General features: G+C 42.3%; 1 long non-coding RNA gene across 1 annotated transcript; it reads left to right on the top strand.

The window, feature by feature from the left end:
• The first annotated feature begins 283 nt into the window (after positions 1-283).
• LOC121000003 lies at positions 284-27,998 on the top strand. Its single transcript, XR_005778722.1, has 4 exons — positions 284-362; positions 23,555-23,659; positions 25,288-25,366; positions 27,703-27,998. It is a non-coding gene; the product is annotated as an uncharacterized LOC121000003 (long non-coding RNA).

The raw sequence follows: 27,998 nt of genomic DNA, 5'->3' as shown, positions 1-27,998 counted from the left end.
ACATTGATGCTTGTGCAAAATAAATGTGTCCTGCAAGACACTCAGAAGCAAAATAGATGGTTAAAGGTCATCTATCAGCAGATTTGTACCTATGACACTGGCTGACCTGTTACATGTGCCCTTAGCAGCTGAAGGCATCTGTGTTGGTCCCGTGTTCATATGTGCCCGCAATGCTGAGAAAAAGGGTGTTTTAATATATACAATAGGATCAATGGGGGCTTTGCTGTTACTCCTAGAGGCTCTGATCTCTCTGCAACTGATTTGATTTACAGGGTCAGGCAGTGACAGGGAACCTAAAGTGGCCCTGGAAAAACAAAACAAAAAAAAAAGTGGCCCCAAAAGATGGCAACACAAGTTGGCATGTACAACAGAAGTAGGTAGGGCCAGCAATACCATAGTACAAAACTAAATACAGGTCCAGCAGAACCAAATACCTCAGTGCAGCACAAAATACTGTCACCTGTGCCACAGTATCAAACTGTATCACTGTACTGGGGACGTCAATATAGTGGAATTCAGGAGGGCACCTGTTGGCGCTGGCCCGGTGTCTAAGTGCCTGATGCTCCTAGCATTTAGGGTCCATTCAGATGTCCGTAGTGCGTCACGGATCCGCAATACACCCGGCCGGCACCCCCATAGAACAGACTTGTCTGTCTGAATAGGACATGTTCTATTTTTTTCCGGAGCTGCAGACCGGACCAGAAGATCGGTGGCGCGCTCCGGAAATCCGGAGGCGGAGAGCACATAGTGTGCTCTCCGCATCCATTCCGTCCCCATAGAGATTGAATGGTTCCGCACCCATTCCGCAATTTGCGGAACGGATGCGGACCCATTAAACGGACGTGTGAATGGAGCCTTTTAAAGCTGAGAGCATCAGATCTTTATGTACCTGGCTGGCTCTTAATCATGATTTACATGCCCAGCAAGTCTTCTGTCCTGTTAGATGCATATTTTAATAGTTGTGATTTACTTCTTGGTTTTCCGTTCCACCACGGGCCGTGCGTTCTGATCACGTGATTTACGGTTTTCCGGCACGCGGGTATTTAGAGCGACGCTGACTGCATGCACACATGGACAGTCACCAAACTTCTATCATGATGGCCACCGCTGCACCACCAATGCTGATATGCTGATTTACTTTCACCACTGGACCCATCTAGATCTGGACTTGGCATAAGGGAAGTGTAATTAAATCTTCCTTGGTGACTCATATAATTGAGTCTACAGACCTGCCTCTCATAGTATTAGTCTAAGCTTACGCATTGCTATACTATTTCCATGAATATCTTCATTATTTTTTATATATTTATATAGTCCATATGTATGGTGTCCGTTTACTAATGGTGATTACTGATATTTGCTCTTTTAAGGAAGTATATAGATACGCTTATCCGCTGAATTATATACATTGCTATACTATGAGTATTAAAGCTTTTACTATCTATAATATGCATACAGTTAATAGATATTGAATTCTATTTTAAGTGGTGTTTTTTTCTTTGGAACAATCAATAAATGTATATGATAGTTTATAGGCATTGTGGATTTAAGTTGATTCGCACATTTACGTGTATCTTCCCTTCATCTTTAAAGGTTGGTAATATTTCTGTTGATGTGGTCCCCTGAGTCGGGAAAAAGTGAAATACTTGGCACAAAGGGTGTGTGCTCCCTTTGTCTGGGGGCAATCAAAAATTTGATGCCACTGGATATATAGGCGCAGACATGATATGTGTGTGATAATCATATATTTATGAATTATTTTTTTTATGTGTATCTTGACCACTGACATTATACACTGGCTCAACAGGTATGATAGGTCTTCTATCGGATGGTGATATCTATCCCTTGTCAGGGGCATATAGGGCAAATAGGAGGTTACTGACACGGGATCGCCCCATTCCGTTTTTGTAGGCAGGGATACCAGTATATAGGGTAAGTGTGAGGGCAAGATATTTTTCTTTTCCTCTACCTAACCCAGCTTACCAGTCAAAAATTTGGGGTATTTTTAATATTATCAGTAAAGGTTACGTTTTGCACTGGTGAAGGTGCTCTGTGATTATTTATGATTTAGTTACACTAGTGACCGACTTGGATTACTGATATCCTTATTGATCAGTTCTGTGACATGTACCTGGCTGTCGTCATATGGAGGGCTTGGGTGGCCCCCTGGGAATTTCCCTGTAGTGTTTATGGCCAGTCCATCCCTGGATAACATTATCACTTCTGACCCTGTCAATCAAAGTGGGGAGGGCTCAGTAGTTGCAGAGAGGGCAGAGCCTCTAGGTGTAACGGCAACACCCCCATTGCTCCTAGAGGCTCATTTACATATATTAAAACACCATTTTTCTCAATAATGCAGATACATATGAACATGGCACCAAAACAGATGCCTTCAGCTGCCAAGCGCACATCAACGGGCCAGTAAATAGGCTTTACACTTTTTACTTTGGACAAAATCCTTTTTTCTTTTTATTCAGAATAGTATAGGGTACGGCCACACAGTCAGGTTATCTAATGCAGCTTTAGAAGCCAAAATCAGGAGTGGATCATAAAAGGATAGAATGTATAAAGGACAGGTACAACTTCTCTTTTCAGATTCATTCCTGGTTTTGACTTCCAAAACTACATCAAAAGACCTGAATGTGTGGCCGTAACCTAGTTGTGTTGCTTATGATCAGCGGATGAGTCGATGTTCGGTTTGCCGGTTAACTTGTGTCTTTGCTTAGGATGAAAGATGGCTGATTATTGGCAGCACCTCCTTGTGTAATCAGGAATGTGCCAATCAATAGAACTGCAGCCTTTCCTCCCACATTCACTTTGCATTGACCTATGTAATAAGCGGGTGCCAACGAGCACCAATAAATGCATTTATCATCCCTTGTTGCTTGTCCGGCCTGAACATTGGGCAGTGTGAGCTGGTCTTTTATTCAGTCTATCAAATGCTGTGTCTCACACGGATTCACCAAAGGGCCTTTCACACGGGGTAACCATCGTTCATATGAATTCCTAATCATTGGCTAATGTAAGTCTGGATTAACACGTATCTATTTTCAGCACTTTTAATTTTTTAGTGGCATTTTTCGCACTTTCATATTTTTGTGCATGTTTCACTAACAAAAACATTAGCTCTAAATGTTAACTATATTGTACGTCTATGGGAAATACAAAACGCTAAACACGTTTCTTAGTCTAGTGGTATTTTTTTCTGATTAGTGGTATTTTGTTTTGTCATGGTTGTGATTTTAAATGCAACCTGTTGAAGCAATGGTATTTATTTTTCCTCCATAGTAAAAAAAAAAATTCTCAAAAAAACCCCCACCACACTACAAAAAACTGTCTAAAAAAGTAACATAAAAAATGCATGCGGTACAAAGAAAAAGAGCACATGGTTTCTGTGGCATTTTGGAGTGGTCAAAAGAGCCAAATCCATCTGTAGAGGGGCCCTAAAAGGGACCATCGAACAAACGTCAAGTGATGAAATGCTCATTGATTCAATTTTTTACGTGGGCAAAATAATTGCCATTTTCCTAATCCTAATCTTTTTATGTTTTATTTTTGATTACAGATTGTTTCTTTTCTGTACTTGATTATGGAGAAGGCCATCTTGCTTGAGCAGTGGCTACCAGCATTCCAGTATATGCTTTACACACATGAGCCATAAACTCCATGGATGGGAGGTGATTCGTTGACTTCTCTGAGAGAGTGTTCTGGGTATAATGTGTAACCTGTGCAAGGGTTATTGTGCTGTGAGCGGGAGGAGGTTAGGTGTGACCTTCCTGTGTTATCTATATATAAATGTTACATTTCATTGTAATCCTGCTTGTAACGATAATGAGATGACTGCTGAAAGTCTCAGCAGAACAGGACATATGAGCCAATTATGAGGCTCAGTAGCTCAGAAGATTTCAGGACTTTTTTTTTTAGATAGTACTTTATAGAAGTGCGGGGGAACCAATTTCCCTTTCCTTTTATACACATGATTATTATCAGCGATACAATAGGAGCAGACAGCAGTGACACAGATCATGAAGTCACTGGTTTCCATGGCAACTTGCCTACAAATTGGTAAAAAAAAATGATCTGTGGTGCACACTGCATTGTGGCAATCTAGTGGAATGGCACTTACATTTACTTACCTTTCACAGCACTGTGTTCTAGGTTACAGCAGCACTTTTCAGTTTTACAGATGCTTAGGGTGAAATATGGTTCATAGTGACATGACCACAGCAGTTTCTGTTGGCCTTTGTGGTTAGGGGAGATACTGTCACAAAGGATAGTAGTGGTAACAGTGCTGAAATGGGCAAGAATTCCTAAGGGGGTTACTAGGAAAATATTTCTCGGTGCTCTCTGTTCTCTGGATTAAGCTGCTTTACAGCCCCTCCCCTCTGCTCTGACTGGTGGCTGCAGGGGTCACCTGGTTGGATGCTACAGCTGCCACTCAGAGCAGAGGGGAGGAGCTTTGAAGTACTTCACAGAGAAGCCCCGCCTCCTGGGCACTTGAGAGCACAATTTAGCAAAATAAAAATTCTTATATTCACTACCCTTGATGAGAAATGTTTCACAAAAGGTATGTTTGTACTGCTCTCCCCAGCACCTAACAAGCCATGTCAGCAGTTTATCAAAACTGCTGACAGACTCCCTTTAAGATCTGCTTCTCTTGCACTTTGCCCTGACACATTGGAAACTAAGGGCAGATTTACACTGCACAACTATCAGGAACGATTTTTTGGTACAAATGCTCATTCCCGATGATCTGCCCATGTAAACGTACTGCTGATCACCCGATGAATGAGCAATACTCTAGTTCATCAGGTGAAACGATCTGTCTTGCAGCACATTAAATGATTGTTTTAAGATCGTGGTGTGTGAAAAGTGATGACTCTGTATGAGGACAGCAATAGCAGAAGCCATTGTTCGTCCCCATACACTAGAAGTGATCAGTTAATCTAATGCACCTCTTTCCTCCACTGACGAGCAGGCAATTATTGGGAAGGAACTGTCCCTTCCCAATAGTTGCCTGCTCACTCAGCACATCATTACAGTGATCTCTCAATATAAGACTTGCAAGGCACAGTATAGACTTTTGGGCTTTGGTATTTTATGTATTATTTATGTGCCTTTCTATGGAACATCCTGTAGTTCCATGTCACATTAGGGGCAATGACTAGCATCTGAAATCATTTCCTTATTACTCTCAGCAGGATAATAATTTGTACTACATTGTCTACGATATACTAAGCTATTTTTCATATTGCATTTGAGCATTTGACAGCCTACGATTTGAATGTAATATGAATATTTCCTTTTAGCTGAAAATTTTTGTACATTTCTTAGGCCCTGTAATATATTTACCCAGGTAGAGAAGGCAGGCTTTACGTCCTCGTTAGACTACATTATAAAACATATTCCGCTTTCATGCCTTGTCAATTCTGTCTCTCCCGCCAGCCGCTTACAGCAGCTTTTACACCTGATACTTCAAGACAAGATTGCTCCACAAAATCTCTGTGTTGATTAAATATTATGATGTGTTGTGGTTATTTTTACTCTTTTTGACAGACAGAGCGTCATTAGCCGAGCGCTCCCTAACGAGCTCGAGTTAATTGAGGCCACGGTGCTGAGGAGGGGGATAATGTATATGTCCACATGCAAGAGCGGAAGAATTATAGGTAAATGGCAGTTCTCAAAATTGAGCAGAAAGTCTATCAAGTTTTTCTCATCCGTGCGTGTCAATTATTATAATAAATTCTAACCTTATCTGATAAAAAAAATATTTGTCGTTGTATTTAATTGCTTGCTACAAATATGTTTAAAACTAACTTTACAGAGTGCATACATATTTTATAATTCAAATAGGAATCATGGGGGTCATTTATTATCCTGAAATACCCTTATATCAGGCGTATTTCAAGAGCAGATTGCAGCACAACTGTTAGTCTATGACATTTCCCTGCTCTCACCAGGTCTGAAAAAAGTGGGCGTGGTGTGGGCAGGGAAAGGGACGGGTGTGGAAAAAGGGAGCATGGCATGTGCAGGGAAGGGTGTGGAAAATGTTTTAGGCATGGAAAATGGTCTAAATGTAAGCCAGCTAGGAAGCTGTCTTACATTTAGACTGGCGCTGGATGTGCCGAAGTTACGTAGAGGCCGGCGCCTCTTCGTAACTTCAGCGGATCCGCCACCTGATATAGGAGCTATTAAGGCCGGCGTCTAAAACGCTGGTCTTAATAAATGACCCCCAATATCTTATAGTTACACATTTTTGAGGAATACAAAAGGCTCAGCACTGGGTTCCTGGGTTCGAATCTGACCAAAAACATCTGTGTAGGGTTTGATCATTGGTCACTTGGTCATTATAGCTGAATTCTTATCTTATCAAACTAATGAAAATATGGCTTAAAGATAACAGTTACAGACCCATTCTTCAGAGCTACTTGTCTGAGGGGACTCACAACAGAAAGCAATAGCCTGCAAATAGAGAGAAACTGCCACTGGCAGTGGGTGTGGTCCCACTGTACCAACCAACTGGTTCGGATTTGGGCTAACTGTAAAAAAAATAATAATCTGGCAATCCTGCAACATTTACCCCTTACAGGGATCTAGACTTTCCCTGCGGAGGAAAGGCCAAATTCAAGTCACCCGTACATACTAAATGGTAAAACACTGGGTAACACTGACCTAGAAAGGGACTTTTAGTTAACAGTAAATCTAACTGTAGAAACCAGTGTCAGGCAGCTTCTGCCAAGGCCAATAAGTTAATGGGTTGCATCAAAAGGGGTATAGATGCCCATGATGAGAACATAGTCCTGCCAATTTACAAATCACTAGTCAGACCACACATGGAGACAGTTCAAAAGAGGGCAACTAAAGTAATATTTGAAATGGGTGGACTACAGTATTAAAGATTATCAAAATTAGGGTATTCAGTTTAGAAAAAAAAGAGACTAAGGGGAGATCTCATAACTATGTATAAATATATCAGGGGTCAGTACAGAGATGTCTCCCATCATCTTTTTATCCCCAGGACTGTGACTGTGACGAGGGGACATCCTCTGCGTCTGGAGGAAAGAAGGTTTGCACACAAACATAGAAGAGGATTCTTTGAGGTAAGCAAGAGTGCACCTCGCCTTTCTGCTGCCTGAGGTGAAAACTGAAACAGCGCCCCCCCACCAATGCTAATTTCTTAACCTAATTTCCTTTGCCACAATGAAAAGACTCATTGACCATGGCCCTTCCGATGCCCCCTTCTTGCCCCTACCTGGTGCTGCCTGAGGCGATCGCCTCACCTGGCCTCATTGGTGGTGCACCCCTGATGGTAAGAGCAGTGACTATGGAACTCTCTGCCGGAGGAGGTGGTGATGGTGAGTTCACAAAAGAGTCCAAGAGGGGCCTGAATGTATTTCTGGAGAGTAATAATATTACAGACTATAGTTACTATAGTTACTAGAGAGGGAGTTATTCTGATTGCCTGAATGGAGTCAGGAAGGAATTTTTTCCCCCTAAAATGAGGAAAAAGCTTTTATCTCATTGTTTTTTTTGCCTTCCTCTGTATCAACTTTGTAGGACAACAGGGTGAACTAGATGGACAGATGTCTTTTTTCATATGCTAATATTACTGTTGAGCAAATCGAAGTATCCACAGTGGACTTCGATCCGAATTTCAGGGAAAATTAGATTCGCAGCAAAGCCACATTTCCTTGTGCTTCGTGCTAACGAATCAATTTTCCCTGAAATGGGGGAAAAAAGAAAAATCAAACTCACCTCATCCATTTGATCACGTAGAGGCTGCCTTGAAGATCCAGCGAGAAATCTTGCATGTAATGACATATGATGTCACCACACTGGGCGGTGCGATTACGTCATCACGCTCCTCACGGGATTTTGTGCTGGATCTTCAATCAAGATGGACCCGGTGGCCACTACTTGATCAAATGGATGAGCTGAGTATTTATTTATTTATTTTCACCGGATTAACCCCTGAAAGCCACAATGTGCATCTCAGATGCCGCTATGAACATGGCATCTGAGGGGTTCAATTATGGGGGTGGCGCAATCGTGAATTTATCACAAATTCATCAGAAATTGAATTTCTTTGTAAAATTTGGCGAAATTTGGCCAAATTGAATTTTCAAGAACTTCACTCATCACTAGTTCCTATGTATGTTACTACAGTATGTGTGTTACTACATAGTTACAAATATGTCATTAATAAATTATGTAGCATTTTCAATCTGTCCTTATAGACCATAGACAATAACCTGTCTACAGGATGTAATCCTATAAAGTGACAAGAAGAATAATGCCATTATTTGGCGCACACTACATGAGGACACCATTTAATAACCTATGTACTAGGGAATAGCAAGCACTTCAGGGAAATATATGGGCACATTACAGACTCCTGTTGCAAAGCGTTGTTCATTCAGGGTCAAGCCTATTTGTTACCATAAACTAAGGCGCAGGCAGTGGAGCAGAATACGATTACACATACTCAGATAAATCACAATACACAAAATAAAAAATGATGCTAAGTGCTCTTCACATACAATTACTGTGTACATTCATATTCAAGACACACACAAACATACATCGGTACAGACATACATACACACAACCTGCTATACTGCAGGTCAGAACAGATAATTAGCATGAACATTATTGGACCTAAATCTATTTCCAGATTGGTCAGCCATCTGGCGGGCTGAATTGTAGCATGAGAGCCATGATATCCTTATCCTCACTTGGTTACAAACAGCTAAGGTCACACACTGGGAGATAAAGTAATCTGTTCATGATCTGAGACATGGGGAGATGAAGTGATTTGCTCAAGGTCAAATTATGCGGCTGCGGCTGCAAGTGAACTCCAAATCCTGCGTTTGGATGATAGCTCAGATTTTGTCACTCGCTGCGGTTTAAAGCAGATTTGTCCTCATACAGAAAGGGGGTTGAAGAGCTGATGAAATAACACACACAATATGTGATATTCCAGAATTGTAAATGCAGCGCTGCGAGTGGAAATGATGCTTTTATGTGGTCATTTGGAATTTTTGGAAAGTCACTGGGATTCTATTTTACATAAAATTTTTATGGCAAATCAGTTTTTTTCAAAATGAATAATGTATATATTTGACATGGCAGAAATAGGTTTACAAAATGAAGACCATGTTCTATCGATGCAGATGATCTGTAGGATCTGACGTGGATATAACTGTGCATACAGAGATAGCTGTCAGACATTGATAGGACCGTTCCCTGCACGTCAAAGCCTGGAATAAGCAGAAATTTTAATGAATGAAATACGACGAGTTATACTGTAAAAAAAAAACGACAGCATTATAGATTGCTCCTCCTGCTCTATAACTTGCAGCTTTTTGATTGCATTGCATTTTCATAATGACAGGTTGATTTTAAGGACATCTCTGAGATTAGTGGCGTAGCTTATGAGGGTGCAGGGAGTGGTGGACCAGGGCTCCTTGACATGGTGGGGCCCACTTGGGGAGGACTGATCAGATGAGTTTAACTGGCTTCCTGCCTTATCGTTCATCTTCTTTATGCTGGACCATTCACAGGATATCAGCATCCTGGTGTAGATGGTGCAGTGTCGACACCGCTTACTGTCACCTGCCCTGGGACACTTACTGTCCAGGGAGGTAGATGACTCGTCACACACGTCAGAGGATTAGGGTAAGGTGATTACAAGTTTTATTATTTTTTTAATGGAGCGGCAAGTTAAATTATTATATGTTTAGGGAGCATAATGGGGCATTATTATACATTAAAGGTGCAAAAGGGACATTATTTCATATATGAATGGGCACTACTATATATTAGGGGGGCAAAAGTTATATGATTATATTGTAAGGGAGCCTAAGAGGCATTACTACATATTAAAAGGGCACAATGAGGCATTATTACATATTAAGGAGAGACAATGGGGCCTTACTAAATATTAAAGGGGTTTTGCCATAAACTACTTTTCATCAGTTACTCTAGTTACTATCCGAGAATGTGAGCAGGACTGGGACTGGTTGCCTCCACTTCCAGAGCTGCCTGGGAAGGGGGGGGGGGTGAGAGTATGGGGACACATTACATGTTCTAAAATAGAAGCAATCCTGGTCACAATATACCATCAGAAACACTCACCAGTGTGCAGTATATGCAAGAGCCAGAGTGTATTGTAAGGCTCAACCCCCTCACCCCTCTAGACAGCTCTGCAGGTGGAGGAAAGCAGTTTTCCTCACATTCTAGGACAGGTTGCTTGTGGCCATTTTAAATCATTCCTGGAGAACTCATTTAAGAGGACACAATGGAGCAATACTATATAGTAAGGTGAGACAATAAGGGAATTACTAGATATTAAGTGGGCAGAATTTGACATTACTTTATGGGATTACTACATATTATCAGGACACAACAGGGCATTACTAGATATTAAGGGCCCCCTATGAGTCATTACTATATACTAAGGGAGCAAAATGGGCATTATTATACAATATATACTAAGGGGGAGCATTTTGTAAGTTGTAAAAAGTAGGGCAGTGTCACATCACCCCCATGCATATCAGGGAACCTGTCTGAGCCTCAAGTCATGCAGCAGTCTCTTATGCTGTTTGAAGACTCTGCTGGCAGGGTTTCCCAAGGGCATCCACCTAGCCCTTCCCCAGGGGTGGAAGACATAGAATGCACTGACGCACAACCACTTATTGTCACGGGAAGGGAAGGTAGAAGGAAGTGCACCCCCTAGACTGCCACCCTCAACCCTGTCCCTGCCTACTTGCACCACCCGCCCTAGATGACGGGGCTCAACTGGGCGACAGTCCCTAACCTCCGTAAGTGTCGGGCAGAGAGGGTACCGGACAGCAAGGTAAAGAACGGTACGCGAGAAGCAGGCAGACAAATGGACAAGGAAGTGGGCAAGAGAGAGGTACCCTGTGAAGGAGAAGGCAAAGGCGGGTCAGCTAGCCGAGGTCAGTCCGGGAGGTCACGTCAATACAAAGAGAAGAGGCAGGTGGCAAATCCGAGAACGAGCCAACGTCAGAATCCGAGATGTAGCGTCAGAACCAAGTGACCAGGCAAAGGGAGGTCAGGAAATGGTCAAGGTCAAATTCCAGAGGTCAATCAATAGAGTAGCTTACAAGACACACAGCCTAAGAGACAAAAATCACAGGGAACCTGTGGCCAGCAGGTTGCCTGTTTAAATAATGGAGGAGAGGGATCATGTGACGTGACCAGCGTCACATGACCCATCCTCCCTGACTTTAGCCGAGCGCCGAGTGCCTAGCTCGGCGCTCAGTCCCTTCTGGTTCCCATAGCGACAGGGAACGCCGACCGCTCCAGCAGAAGGAGTGCGGTTGGACGTACAGCGTCCCCCTTCACCATAGCAATGGAGACGCTGGGAACCCTGAAGCGCAGTCAGATGCCGCGAACGTCCGGGCTGCAATGAGATAGGAGAGCGCCGGCAGCGCAGAGGAATGGAATGACGAGGGGCCTCTGGACCCAACAATCGCAGAGAGGGCTTCTCAGGGTGTTCCCTGTGAAATTTATAAATTAACTTGGAGGCATGCATCCTAGACACAGGAACCCAGGACCTCTCCTCAGGTCCAAAACCTTTCCTGTGGACCAGGTATTGAAAGGAGTTCCTAACCTTTCTAACATCAATAATTCCAGAGATGATGAATTCCTCCTGAGCTTCAACCTCCACAGGTGGGGGAGGTTTTTTGGAAGGAGCCACTGGTGACACATATCTCTTGAGTAACAATTTCTGGAACACATTATGTATACGAAGGGAGCTGGGTAGTTTCACTCTAAAATACACCGGGTTAATAACCTCAATAATATTATATGGTCCTATGAAAGTGAGAGAATTTCCTAGAACAATGTTTTAAAGAAAGATTTTTAGTCGACAACCACACTTTATCGCCGAGTACAAAATTTACTCCCTTAGAGCGTTTCTTATTGGCCTGTTTATGCTGAATCTCCCGGGTCTTTTCCAGGTTCGCTTGAACCTGTGCCCAGACTGTGCACAGTCTAGAGGTAAAAGAATCTGCTTGCGGGTTTAGTGAGAACACAGAAGAATTAGAGCAAAAACGCGGATGAAAACCACCATTACAAAAAAAAGGAGATTCCCCCGTGGATGAATTAACCCGATTGTTGATGGCAAATTCTGCAAACGGGAGGTATCTCACCCACAAGAGCTGATTGTGCGATACATAACACCTTAAAAAAAGCTCCACTGCCTGGTTTAACCGTTCCGTCTGCCCATTAGTCTCTGGATGGAAGGCGGACGAAAAGGATAAAGTGATGTCTCATCTTTGGCAAAAGGCTCTCCAAAATCCAGAGACAAACTGAACGCCCCTATCAGAGACGATATTTTCAGGAACACCATGAAGGTGTACCAAGTGTTCAATAAACAAGCATGCTAAGGTTTTCGCATCAGGGAGCTTACTTAAGGGAACAAAGTGCACCATCTTGCTAAAATGGTCAACCACCTCCCAAACCACTGACCTCCCCTCAGAGGGGGGCAGGTCAGACATAAAATCCATGAAAATGTGTGACTATGGCCTGCAGGGAATGGGTAGTGGTTGTAGTTCACCAGCGGGATGTGACCTCGGGGTTTTAGATCTGGCACATACCTCACAAGCCAAAACATAAGATCGCACATCCTTAGATAAAGTGGGTCACCAGAAAGACCTCAATAGTAATTCCTTAGTGGCAGCAATGCCTGGATAACCACATAGAACGGAGTCATGACACTCAACCAATAGTCCAAAACGAAAATGCTCGGGAACGAACAACTTATCTGAAGGTGTTTGTGGAGGAGCAAGTTGCTGGTCCCGTTGAATCTCCGAGGAAAGATCTGAAGAAATTGCTGCCACAAAGATGCTTGCCGTCAAGATGGGTTCACAAGGGGTGTCAGGAGGTTGGACGACAATAAAACTTCGGGACAAGGCATCTGCTTTAATATTTTTACTTCCTGGTCTGAAAGTAACAGAGAAGTTAAAACTAGTAAAAAACAGGGCCCACCTGGCTTGTCTAGGATTAAGGCGTTTGGCCATCTGTGAGAACAGTAACACAGTGTTTAGCCCCTTCTAAATAATGTCTCCATTCCTCGAATGCCCATTTAATGGCCAGTAACTCACGGTTTCCAATATCGTAATTTCTCTCCGAGGGAGAGAACTTGCGAGAAAATAAGGCACACAGTCTTAAATTTGTGAAGCTGGAAGACCCCTGGGAGAGGATGGCCCCCACGCCATCCTCCGAGGCATCCACCTCCACCACAAAAGGTTCTTCTGGATTAGGCTGAACCAAGACTGGGGCCCTTTGAAAACTAATTTTTAGAGTCTCAAAGGCCTGGCAGACCTCCAACGACCAGTTGACAAGGTCAGACCCTTTCTTAGTCAAATCAGTAAGGGGTTTGGCAATGACTGAAATTTTTTTGATGAATTTACGATAAAAGTTGGAGAATCCTAAAAAGCGTTGAAGTGCCTTTAAGGAGGATGGTCTTACCCAGTCTTGGATAGCCTGAACCTTACTGGGATCCATTTTAAATGAATGAGGAGTAAGAATATATCCGAGATAGGGAATCTCTTGAACTCCAAACACACATTTTTCCAATTTAACGGATAGATGATTCTCTCTGAGGATTTTAAGAACCAATCTGATGTGCAAAACATGGGTCTTCCAATCCGATGAAAAGACAAGAATATCATCAAGATAAACAATCAAAACCTTGCCAATAAGCTCTCTGAAAATGTCGTTCATAAAATTCTGAAACACAGCTGGGGCATTGCAGAGACCGAATGGCATAACAAGATACTAAAAGTGTCCCTCTGGAGTGTTAAAGGCATTTTTCCATTCATCACCCTCCTTAATACGAATCAGGTTATAAGCCCCCCTCAGATAGAGTTTAGAAAACCAAGAAGCATCCAAGACCTGGCTGAATAAATCAGGAATCAACTTGATGGAATATTGATTCCTAATAGTGATTTTATTCAAGTTTCTATAATCAATGCAGGGTCTGAGACCACCGTCCTTCTTCTTAACGAAAAAGAACCCTGCTCCCAGAGGAGAGGTGGAGGGCCTAATATGCCACTTTTTAAGACTTTCCTGGATATAATCTCTCATGGCACTGCGTTCAGGGCTAGAAAGATTGTAAATCCGCCCCTTAGGAAATTTTGACTCAGGAACCAACTCAATAGCAGTCATAAGGCTTATGGGAGGGAGAATGTCTGTCTCAGCAGTGGAAAAAACATCATGAAAGTCAGCAATAAAGTGAGGAATGACATCTAAAGAAACCCCAGCTTGAATTACAGTTAAGCAAGAACTACAGTTGGAACATTTATCTAACTCGCCCGAACTCCAGTTGATGACCGGGTTATGTTGCCAGGGCATGCCTAGTACTACCTGAACAGGAAGATTCTTTAGAACAAAAAAGGAACATTTCTCTGAGTGGCAGACCTCCACAGACAGGATTATCTCGGGAGTACGGAGCTTTACCGTGCCCCCCAGCAGGGGGGTAGAGTCGATGGCGAACACATGAATCGGCGTGGACAATTTTAGTATTTGGATACCTAACCGTTCAACAAATTTGAGATCAATAAAACTAAATGCTGACCCTTAATCCACTTCCTGAACCCTTTAAGACCCCAAAAGCAATTGAGACAGGCAGCAATAGTTTGCTTCTTACCACCTCCGGGAGTACCTTGTCCTTGGATCCCTCTGACTTGGAAAATCTTCCGGAAGGAGGAGCCTTGGGACACTGACGGACCCAGTGGTCGGAATCACCACAATAAAAACAAGAGCCCCGGCGATGGCGTAGTTCTCTTCGTGTCATCCCGAGCTGCATTGGTTCATCCATCTGAGTCTCCACCTTGGGTTCGATAGGAGAAACCTCAGACCTTGAAAGGCTATGAGGAGAAAACAAATGCTCCCGCTGTCTCTCTCTAATCCGTCTGTCTAGTCTGATGGCTAACGTCATGGTTTCCTCTAAAGAGTCAGCACTAGGGTAACAGGCCAGACTATCCTTTAACCTCTCTGTCAACCCTGCCCTAAACTGGCATTTAAGGGCTGGTTCGTTCCAACCCGAAGGAACGTACCACTTGCGGAACTGGGTACAATAATCTTCCACGGGATGATCCCCCTGGGTAAAGGCCTTTAGATTAGATTCAGCCACAGACGCTCGGTCAGGCTCATCGTAAAGGACCCCTAGGGCCTGGACAAAGAGGTCAACAGAATTAAGACGCAGGGAATCTGGCAGCAAGGAAAGGGACGATTCCTGGGGGTCCCCTTGAAGTAGAGAGATGATTATCCCAACCCTTTGTTGGTCAGGACCAGAGGAGTGAGGTCGTAGTTGGAAATAGAGCTTGCAACTTTCTTTGAAAGCTAAAAAACTCCTGCGGTCACCCGAGAACTGATCGGGTAATTTAATATGCGGTTCCACCTGAATGGCGGCGGGAGTGAGAATGGGGGGTGTTCGGGCGGTCTCCTGTGCCTGTAACCTTTCCCCTAACTCTTGCACAATTTGAGCAAGACCCTGCACATGCTCGGTAAGACTCTGTAGAGGGTCCATGCTAATTAGGCCTGTGATTCTGTCACATCACCCCTGTGCATATTGGGGAACCTGTCTGAGCCTCAAGTCATGCAGCAGTCTCTTATGCTGTTTGAAGACTCTGCTGGCAGGGTTTCCCAAGGGCATCCACCTAGCCATTCCCCAGGGGTGGAAGACATAGAATGCACTGATGCACAACCACCTATTGTCACGGGAAGGGAAGGTAGAAGGAAGTGCACCCCCTAGACTGCCACCCTCAACCCTGTCCCTGCCTACTTGCACCACCGGCGACGGTGACGGGGCGCAACTGGGCGACGGTCCCTAACCTCTGTAAGGAACAGAGAAGGTGCCAGACAGCAAGGCAAAGAATGCGAGAAGCAGGCAGACAAATGGACAAGGAAGTGGGAAAAAAGAGGTACCCTGTGAAGGCAAAGGCGTAAGGCGGGTCAAAGGCGGGTCAGGCAAAGGCGGGTCAGCTAGCCGAGAAGGCAAAGGCGAAGGCAAAGGCGGGTCAGAAGGCAAAGGCGGGTCAGCTAGCCGAGGTTAGTCTGGGAGGTCACATCAATACAAAGAGAAGAGGCAGGTGGCAAATCCGAGAACGAGCCGAGGTCAGAATCCGAGATGTAGCGTCAGAACCAAGGGAGCAGGCAAAGGGAGGTCAGGAAACGGTCAAGGTCAGATTCCAGAGGTCAATCAATAGAGTATCTTACAATACACACAGCCTAAGAGACAAAAATCACAGGCAACCTGTGGCCAGCAGGTTGCCTGTTTAAATAATGGAGGAGAGGGATCATGTGACGTGACCAGCGTCACATGACCCATCCTCCCTGACTCTAGCCGAGCGCCGAGTGCCTAGCTCGGCCCTCAGTCCCTCCTGGTTCCCGTGGCGACAGGGAACGCCGACCACTCCAGCTGAAGGAGTGCGGTCGGACGTACAGCGCCCCCCGTCACAATGGCAACGGAGACGCCAGGAACCCTGAAGCGCAGCCGGACGCCGCGAACGTCCGGGCTGCAATGAGATAGGAGAGCACCGGCAGCACAGAGGAACGGAAGCGCTACGGCTGCCTCTCATGATAGGCAGATGATGGAAAATGGAGTAGCCTAAAATTTCTGCAAACTCTGCAAACACAAATTGAGGGTGAAAGAAGTCGTCATAGTGGTCTGGGCCAAATGGAAAAGATGGGAAATGGGGAGAACGACAATCAGAGAACACTTTTGTCAACTGTAAGTCATTGCATTTTACTATACTGTATACAGTGTTTCTATTTAATGACAGTATGGTAATATTCAGTCAGTAATAAAGTGGTCTTGGAAGTGATTATGGTGTGCACACCTCGGTTTGGTGCACACTTAGGTGTTTGATGTGTTTTGCCCTCCTCTACTCCTACAGCAGCTACACCTCAGACTTGAAGAGTCACTGTTAGAAATGAAAAGAGGAGAGCATATACAGGGGAATATTTAACAACACTTTTATGCCACAAAAGTGGCATTAAAACATCACAAACAATGGTGTATGACACATTTGTGCCATAAGTAGTGAATTTTAGCTTTTCTAAAAGTGGCAAGAAGAGGGTGTGGTGCTTAGTAGGAGGGGGTGAGGCCTTGGTATTTACTATAATTTATGCCAGAAACTGGTGTCAATTATTGCTTAAGTCTATGACAAATACTAGCAGGCGTAGTTTTAAGTTTCTGGTGCACAGAGTGTCAGAGATGCACTTAATTTATTAAGGGGCATCTGCCCCTTAAAGGGATTGTCTCATCTCGCAGTTACTAAGGCGAGATGAGACACAGTCCCTAGCATCAGCCGGCCTGGAAACAGCAGAGTGCTCTGATGGTCACAGTTTTATTAGCTTCCATTGCTGTGTATGAGAGCCATGGAAACAGCGTGGCACAGCAAGCTATGGTGTTTCTAAGTTAGAGAGTTGCACCTTCATAGGAGCTACTGAAACAGCGAGCACCAGAGCGCTATGCTGTTTACCAGCCTGCTGGTGGTCAGGACGGTGTCTCATCTCGCCTTAGTAGAAAAATAATAGGTGCATCTCACTACAGTGCACAGGGGATCAAGACTGGACTGCCAGTCTTGGTAAATCTATCCCACTTTTTCTAGAAACACGTTTAATTTTGTATTAGCTACAATGCAGATTCTTTGGTTTCATATAACACATTTTTGGTCACAGCATCTATAATATACATTTCTAAACCAAAAATAATACTCCCAAAGATTGTTTGGTAGAGAGTGAGTATCTTACCATTATGCTTTGACTACCCAGCTGTCTGCAGCCCTATCCTCCCTGATACTTATCATGGCATCACTTTTAAGTTACTGGTCGGAAGTATAGCAGAACTTACAAATGGAGCTATATTATACACGGAAGTATTCTTTATATGTAGGTATCATTGGTGTGAAGTCGGTGAATTTATTTTCATTCTTTATACAGTCAAGACTATTTCAAGGTGTTAAACTGGTTAATTGCCTGTGGATAGGTTATAAGTTTTGATTCCGGAAAAACCTCTTAAAGAACTGATTTTAGTATTACAGTGGTTATCCCATCTCAGAGAATGGGGGCATATATCTCTAGGGACACCGAGAACAGAGCCCTGAAGGTCGTGGAGGGCGCACTGCGCATGTGCAGCCGCCCTCAATTCATTTCTATGGGGCTGCCGAAAATAGGTGATAGCTGGCTCGGCTATTTCCGTCAGCCCCATAGAAATAAATGGGAGCAGGGGCCGTTCAAGTGAGGTGTGCTCCCATTCACTGCTATGGGGAGAGCACTTGGTGGTGGCTGCACACAGGGAAAACCCGGGGTCCTCCAGTCACTACCTTCCCGCTCTGTTCTTGATATAGGTGCGGGACCCAGAGATGGGACCCGCACCTATCAGACAAAGGGAACATATCCTAAAGATATGCCCCCATTGTCTCAGATGAGAATACCCCTTTAATGCATGTGAAAAATATATGACAATATTATTTGAATAGTACATATTACTGGTGCACTATATGGTGACATAATTATTTTAGCACAATATGATAGTATTATATGATTTAAAATTATTAAACAAACCGTTTGAAAAAGGCAAGCTGTTTGTTGTTCAAGGCCCCATTTCCAAAAAGTAGCCCTTTATACTATAGGTATTGTATGTTGAGAAAACACCAACATACAGTTTTGGTTATATGTTCTGCAAGTCTTTCTGATCCATCTTCGAATTTTGCCTAAACACATTTGACCTAATGAAGGGTTACAGGCTGCCCACTTGTCCCTTCCAGACCGAAACTGCTCATCTAGGCAAACAGAAAAACTCGTAATGATTAATCACCCAACATTACCTAGCCATGAAGTGGAAAATCCATATAATGACTTTGCAGTTGAGTTGAACATTTTATGCAAATATCTTGTAGGCCTCTGCATTAAATGTGATGGCGGTTACGGCTCACAATTAGTACTTGTTTTCGACATACGCTTACTTAGTGCAGCGTGACTAATGCAGGGGAGATTAACATAGACTTCTCAGCTTGCTCTGTAAGTAAACTGATTTCCGCTTAATAAATAGCTTTATGAAGGCCAACAATGTAAAATGAGATTGGTGCAATGTTTGGTCAAGTGTTTGGCCTTTCAAGGTATTAACCTAGTCCTCAGGATGATGCTTTCATCTTTCAGTGTACCGTACAACAACTAATGTGGATTCTAGTCACAGGATAAATGAATGGTCTACAGAATAATACAGCATTGTTTGTCGGGGAGGAAGGGGGGAGGCAAAAGTTTCCTTTCCTTTACTTTGCAAGTGTCTTAAGATTCTATTAAGACTGTAATTTAAGATAACTGGAAATTATGCTGTTTCATTTTTGCTACTAATTATCATCTAATTAGACTCTGCTATTTTCTGTTCACTTGTGAGACTTGAAGATTTGTCAGAGTTTACATTGTTTAAACATTTTCAATTTATGAATTTTTCCAAAGAATAACCCTTGCATCTCAACACAAGGGTAAGTAAGGAGGTTCTTCATGTACAACAGATGTGTCATGTATGGAAAAAGGGCATGTATATGTGCTTAACAAATGTAATTCTGCACAAAGATGTAGGTTTGAAGTCTAAAATCTGTGGACAACTAAGGCTAGTTTCATACTAGCATTAAAACTAGTTAGCAGGCTGTTCCTTTAGAGGAAGAGCCTACCAGAGTTTAACGCATCCGGCATAGACAGAAAGGACTGGAGCACCGTCAGACCCCATTGACTGCAATGGAACATGGCAGGGATCTGGCCTGTTTACGACATTAGTGCCGGGATTCGGCCAGAAAAAACGGTGCCCCAGGACAGATCCCGCCGGGTCCCATTATACTTAATGAGATCCAGTGTGGAAAGGCAGTATCCGGCTATGCCACGTTCAATGAACTCCGACAGGATGTTCCTATGCTAGAACAGCTTGCTGTATAGTTTAACCCTTTCAGGAGTCTGCCATTTTCCTTTTTTGCACTCTTATTTTTTACTCCCTGCCTTCCAAGAGTCATACCTTTTTTATTTTTCCCTTAACATAGCCGTATGAGGGCGTGTTTTTGCTAGACAAGTTGTACTTTCTAATGGCACCAGTTTTTGCATACAGTTTAGTTGGAAGGTAGAAAAAAAGTCCAAATGGGGTAGAATTGGAAAAAATAAAACTTACTTCCACCACAATTTTATGGGTCTTGTTTTTAAGGTATTCAATGTGCGGTAAAACTGATCCATGCTCTTCATTCTGTTGTTCAGTACAATGATACTATATTTATATATCTTTTCTTGTGTTTCAATACTGAAAAAAAAATCTTTGGACAATTTCTTTTTCTTTCCGTATTCTGACCTTGATAACTTTTTTTATAGTTAAGTCTATAGAGCTGTATGGGGCATTTTTTTTGCCAGATGATCTGTCGTTTTTTTTTTATACCATTTTGGATTGTGTATTACTTTTCACCAACTTTTTATTCAATTTTTGGGGAGGAAAAGTGAAAAAAATTGTCAAATTTAGATTTTTTTCCATTACACCGTTCCCCGTATGGGATAAATATTTTTATATTTAAATAGTATGCCCATTTTCAAATGTTGCAATGCCCATGATGTTTAATGTTTTTATTGTATATGTTTAACTTTTTTATTCTAGGAAAAGAGGGGATTTGAATTTTTATATTTTTTTCTAATGGTTTTGAAAACTTTTTTTTAAGTCACCATAAATGACTATATCATGCAATCATTAGACTGCAACTTGTAATCTGTAATGCATATCTGTGCATTACAGAATACAGGATTCAGTATATTCCAAAGCAGTGCTGCTATCTGCATGCCAGCAGGGTAATATACTAGTAATTGATCTGGAAGCCTTATACAGGCTCAGGCCTATTACTAGTTTTGGCCGCCTTCCTTGATCTAAGCCAGGGAAAGGCAGCCCGAGTCGAGAAGATTGCGATATGTTGGTGACATTTGACCACTGTATTTGCGATCGGCATTACCACCAATCACAGTCCATGGGGACTTTAATGACTTCCATTCATGGCTGCCTCCTAGCACCTTATGTACTTAACATATCAAGACAAAGATTTAGGGGCACATTTATTAAGACTGGCATTTATTATGCCAGTCTTAATAAACCCCATAGCTGGTGGTGAATCCACCGAAGTTATGTAGAGATGCCGGCCTTTTCATAACTTTGGCGGATCCTCCACCATTTCTAGCTTTAGATCTTTTTCTAGAACATTCTGTGCACCTGGTAGCCTTTGTCACATAGCCTGTTATAGGTGGGGCTCGCAGCTTCCTCCTACCCTCCCATTGTATTAGTGATCTTACTATGGAGATACAGATGTAGCAGGGGTAACACACACACTCTTAACTCAAATTTCTTAACTCATCGCGTTATCTTGAAACAAAAGCCATTGAAAAGCAATTGCTTAACGCATTTAGTTGCATTTAGTTTAGATAACATGTCTCATAAAGCATGTGTGTTAACCCTGCTACATCCGTATGTGGGAGTTTGGCTGTGAGTCGGACCTCAGCACCTATCGGACTGTGTTCACACACTGTAGGAAGGTTAACGGTAGGACCTATACCTTGACAGGGTGCCTTGGGCTCCGATATGTTCCTGACTGGAATATATTGGCCAAAGTCTCAGTTTTTAACATCAGCGTAAGTGTTTGACCAGTATTGTCATTAGCATATACTTGTGGTACATCTTTTGCACTGATTTATGGATTTTTTTTTCTCATCCACTCATTATCCCATCTTTTGTAGGATGTTTTTGTGATGCATGTGGTCCGCTGTCGACATCCTCCATTGTATGCATTTTTGCTGGGGATTGCCGCTAGCAGCGGATCACATGCGGAGGGATTGCTTCCCCGGGGATAAACACGCTACAGTGTTTGGGCTTTCGAGCACTTCCTCCCATTTAGGCCATTTCATTCAGTGATTTTTTTTTCTTGATATATATGGAATGTGCCATAGATTATCATTGGTAACATTCTGTGCAACTGGTAGCCTGTGTAACATGGCCTGTTATAGGTGGGGCTCGCAGCCTCCTCCTACCCTCCCATTGTATTAGTGATCTTGCTATAGAGGTATGTGGGACTTTTGCTGTGAGTCGGACCTCAGCACCTATCGGACTGTATTCACACACTGTAGGTAGGTTAGCGGTAGGACCTATGCCACATTGAGATACTTTGACGGGGTGCCTTGGCTGGAATATATTGGCCAAAGTCTCAGTTTTTAACATCAGGTTTGGCCAGTATTGTCAGAAGCATATTATTGTGGTGCACCTTTTGCAGCGATTTAAGGAAACCATAGTACCCAAAGAAAACCCAAGCAAACATGGGGAGAACATGCAAACTCCATGCAGATGTTGTCCTTGGTCGGGTTCTAACCCAACCCAAGGCACCAGCGCTAACCACTGAGTCACTGTGCTGTATCTTCGAGATAGGTCATCATTTTCACATCAATGGGAGTCCAAGTCCTAACAACCCCACTGATGAACTGTTTCAGGGAACCGCCACGTTCACAAGCTCTGGTGAGCGTAGCCGGCTTCTGGCAGCTTTACAAGCACAGCTCTGTACATTGTATAGTGGCAGTGCTTGGTATTGCAGCTCAGCCCCATTGACTTGAATGAGGCTAAGCTGCAACTAGGCCATGTGAACGATGTACAGTGATGTCACATAGTCCAGGAGGAGGCTGCGGCGCTTATGGAGCACAGGCCTCTTTTAATAGCTGATTCGCCAGGGTCCTGGGTGTCAGGCCCCCATTGATATGATATTTTGATGATCTATCCAGAGGATAGGCCATCAACATAAATTCCCAGATAACCACTTTAAAGGGGTTTCCTGCCATTTTTCAATAAGGGTCTATAAGTTCAATATGCCTAAAAATAAGAATAGATCATACAATCAACATACAATCCTAGAATAGAATAGATCATACAATCCTTGTCATTCTGACACTGAGAGTGTCATTCACCCTGCCACTACTCAAATTACCATAGCCCTACAATGGCATGTTTTACTGCACATGGGACCAAAGCAACCATTAATCATGAATGGGAACCCAAACCATTGCTAAAATCAGTGATTAGCTTTGTTCTACTTCTAGAATAGTAAATCCTTGAGTTACCTGGCTCAACATGGCCCATGGGTGGAGAATGGCACTATTTTCACAGAAAAGGTGGGGAACTAAACATTAAGTATAAGCTGTTTTTCATTGTGGCATAATTCCTATTATTACTAAATCTCACCAATAATTCTAATGTTAAATAATGACACTATTAGGCGAATCCGTTCAAAATTTATAGCAATATTTATTTTATGGTTAACCAAATAATAGTTTTCGAATCAATAACATATCAGATTAATATAACCATATATATTAACCATTGAACTATAAATTCTCTGCCAAATTAAAACTGGGAGCCTTACCCCTAAAGACATACATCGCGACAAAGGGAAGGAGGGTGTTTTTCTTTTCTTCCTCCAAATGAGAATGCTCACTAACATTTTTTCTTCTTCTTTTTTAGGTATCTCATGTTAGTGGTTTAACAGCTGCTGTTCCCTCATGGTATCTTCCTGCCTCATGTAAGACAGAAGATTGGCTATCCAAAACAAGGACATTCTGCATTCAGGTAAGTTCATTAATATACCACACCATTATTACCATAGTATATATACACATAGGACATATTAAACATAAACATATATAATACTAATAGTACTATGCCCCTATGAGTCCCCTCGTTGTAATTACATATCTGTGGGATAGGACATTATGGTCATATACAGCTATTTGACTATTTTTATAATACTGAAAACCCCTTTAAAAATTATTGCTTTTCATCTTACACTATAATTTGTTTTCATACAAAGAAGGACAGATGTACAGATAGATGGGAATCACAATGAGGCATTTTTCAAATATATACACCAGACCCTCTTTTGGAGGGACAGTCCCTCTTTTTGACCAAAGTCTCTCTGTCCCACTTTGCTCCTTAAAGGGGTTGTCTTATCTCAGACAATGGTGGCATATCGCTAGGATATGCCCCCATTGTCTTATAGGTGTGGGTCCCAGCGACCCACTAATACATAGAACGGGGCCCGAAAACTTGTGGAGGGTGCACTGCACTTGCGCAGCCGCTTTCATAAATTTCTATGGGGCCGCCAAAAATAGCCGAGCGCTGACTCGGCTATTTCTGTCGGGGCCATAGAAGTGAATGGGAGAGGTGGCCAGTCATGTGCGGTGTGCTCCCATTCACTTCTATGGGGAGTGCTCTTGGTGGTGGCTGGACTTAGCGATATGCCCCCATTGTCTGAGATGGAACAACCCCTTTAAATGTCGCTCCTTTTGATCTGAGGTAAGATTTGCATTATTACATTTACAATATTGATCAAGAAATTCTTGTCTGGTTTTTCTCTGTGTATTAGAGCTCACCTTGCATATTATTTCATTATTATATGCAATTTGGATTTTAGAAAGTTCTATATTGAGATAACTGTTGCACTATTGTGTAAAAGAAAACTATTGAGGTGTATAGATATGCAGGGAAAATGGATCTTTTACACAGTGAACCAAAATTGTCCCTCTTTGACCTTCCAAAAAGTTGGGAGGTATGATACAGTACATGCACTAATTGTGCATATGTTATATAGGGTGTTTTCCTTTGTCAGATAAGGTATAGACAAGGCATTTTGGCTGTGAAAGTTTGGTGGGTTGGGCACTAAGCACAGATGGGTAATGTCTACCCATTAAAAAAACATTATTTCTAGCGATAACTGTGCAGAGCAAGCTCTACAGCAGAACAGTCCTCAGATCTTCCCTCATGTCTGGAGAGTCATGTTAGTCAGGAAATCTGTTATCACAAAACACCAGCCTAATCTATTCTCTGACTGTTCCCTTCTCTGTCACCTTCCTTATTTAGAAGGTAGGCTCAGAGATCCAAGGCTCAGCTCTTTACAGCCTTGTGTTTCTCACTCAAGACAACATCCCTCACAAAGCCTAAGTGCTGATAAAGCTTTTGTTGATTAACCTATTCATTGGCACAAGGCAAAAGGCAGACAGGATAAGAGCACAGACAGTTTGACATAAACAAATAACTCATCAAGAGAAATATTGCCCATTCACTACGGTTGATGACCACCATTGATGGTGATAAAGTCCCATTTGTTTGCTGGAAGAATTTATAATTTTATATGCAATAGAAGCAATACATTTTTGCCCTTTTTACATGTCTGTGGATAATTTGGTTGTGTAATTCAGTCAATGGCATGTACAAAAAGGAAATTATATATTCTTGGAATAAATACATCATGAAAATGTACATCTAACCACATAAAAGGTAAATTTGTCTATTATGTCGCCAAACAATTCTGCTTGTTATAAATCAATGTGCATTTTGACTCAGATACATTTCATTAAATGATCCTATTATTTTAAAGTTCATATATAAAAGGGAATAAAATGTCTGAAACATAAAAAGGAAAAATACAAATATCCAGAAAAACTAGGTGGTCATGTGGTCATTGATTTAGTCCAATCTCTGATGTCCATCGTCAATTCCTATTAACTTAGCCACATGAAAGTATGGAAGTCATTTCACCCACTCAATTAAAATATGTTTTCTGTTTCAAAAATATGAAGTGTATGGGATGAAATATTTGGCATTAGTTATAAGAAATTGTCAAAAAAACGCCCTGTGCCGAATGAAGACACGTAAGGCGCAGGCGTGGGATTTGAAATGCTGACAGGGCCAGCCGGAGGAGGAGAGCGCTCGCTGGCCCTGTCAATCAACAGGAGGAGGGGGCGTTTTTTTGAAAGGAGGATGCGGCGGCTACCAGCAAGTAACCGCCCTACTTGCTGGTAGCGAGGTAATTAACATATTATAAAAGTGCGTTTTTTAAAGAAACTAAGCCACAGAAAAAGGTAAGAGCACTATATATTGAATAATCGCACTATAAGGTTCTTAATTAGCCCAAAAATGAAAAAAAAAAAAGACTTTTGGGGGTGACAGAAGCCCTTTAAGGTCCTTTAATCTTTCCTGGTAAGTTTTATCCTGCAATCCATGTACTAGTTTAGTATACACCCAAGCATTCTGCTAGCATTTCCTGCTGCTCTATGACATTGTCTGCCTACCTTTAAGTCTTCTGAAATAATGACCCCTAAATCCCTTTCCTCAGATACTGAGATTAGGACTGTTTCACAGATTTTATATTCTGCTCTTGGGTTTTTACACCCCAGGTGCATTATCTTGCACTTATCAACATTACATTTTAGTTGTCCGATTTTTTTCCATTTCTCTAGTTTTCCTAAATCTTTTTCCATTTGGTGTATTTCTCCAGAAACATCAACCCATGATGGAGGCAGCGGCATGATTGCGGCAGCAGCAGACGTAAGGAATATGATCGCAGACAGGCAGCAACAATGGCAAAAAAAGGCAAGACCAGAACTATTTATCGGCCTCAGTCTGAAGAGTGGGGAAATCTTCCTAAATCCAGGCTTGGTTCATTCTGACAAAACTGATATTTTGGCATCTTTCAGACAAACTATTGAGAAGTTGAAAGTTCTCCAATTTCTATGAGAAGTCACACTGCCAAAATCCAGTTCTCCGGTGACAATTTAAATTTTGCTTTCTTTTTTAATTCCTTTCAGTTATTTTTTTAGTCATGAAATAATGAAATCTTGAGCTGCTTATATTCAGCTTTCTGGCTTTCTTGAGTTATGGGTACTGCAGATCAAGTTTTTTTTTTGGAAGGGATGAACAACAAAAATAAACAAAATTAGTAACATAGCAATACAAATAAATAGCTCTGATTGAGGCTAAAAGTCAAATAAGGAATTTTGAAAAAAGGCAACATGTTTAATAATAAAATGCAAATTCCAACATATAAATCAATGTGATTCATGTGTTTGCAGAAACACAGGTCACTTTTCTATATTTTATGTTAGTAGAAATTAAATATATTTCCTCAAATGACATTGATCACATCTAAATTCTACAACAAAAAAGATATCTAGCAACCACAGCTTGAACAGATGACGTTAAAATAGGTCCATCTATACTAAAACAAAAAGTTATGGGGGTGCAACCAAAAATGGTGTTTACACGTTTCAGAGGCCTTTACTCGCTATCGAACCTGAAATGCTTAAGTGTAAACTTTAACTTTTTAACTTTACCTTTTCATGCTGGAGATGTTGGAAATCTTATTTGTTTGAGGTGGATCTTTACCTTATGCGTGGTTCAGTGTTTCTTCTGTGCACAGCCGGAATTAAAGGGAACCTGTCACCTGGATTTTGGGTATAGAGCTGAGGACATGGGCTGCCAGATGGCCGCTAGCACATCCGCAATACCCAGTCCCCATAGCTCTCTGTGCTTTTATTGTGTAAATTTTTTTTTTTTACATATATGTAAATGAGACTACTAACGTTTCTGGAGCCCAGCCACGCCCACTGTGAAGGAGCCCAGCACTGCCCCGCATACTCCGAATCTTCTCCTTGCTCCCCGACATCACAAAGCTAGAGCGCCGTAATCTCGCGATGTGCCAGCTAGCGCATGCGCAGTGTTGGCATAGTGTTCCTTCCCTGTGCTGGCATACAAGCAATTTGCTCATCCATGGGTTGATTACATTTAATTTTTTTTTCTAAATCTAACTTGTGGTATTTATAAATTTATTGCAGGTTGTATGGAAAACCAAAGGATAGGTCATCAGTAAAAAGAACATCTTGGAAAACCCCTTTAAATAGAAACAAAGTAATACTCACGGCAAAAGTGAAAATTCAGCTTTCTTGCAGTTTTAGAAGTCCCCCAACTAATCACACAGTGTGGCCATCTTAAATGACAGAAGAGGAGACGGGGAATTGGCAGAGCTGCAGCTAAAAAGATGAAAAGGAGGTAACAGGTTAGTGTTCTGCTCGTTCCCCAGTTAATATGATTTGTTTCTAGAACCAAAGTGTTGCTTTAAATCATCGTTATT

This window comes from Bufo bufo, chromosome 4 (assembly GCF_905171765.1).
Source record: "Bufo bufo chromosome 4, aBufBuf1.1, whole genome shotgun sequence".
NCBI classification, from domain to species: domain Eukaryota; kingdom Metazoa; phylum Chordata; class Amphibia; order Anura; family Bufonidae; genus Bufo; species Bufo bufo.
This window is presented reverse-complemented; position numbering and strand designations above follow the sequence as displayed.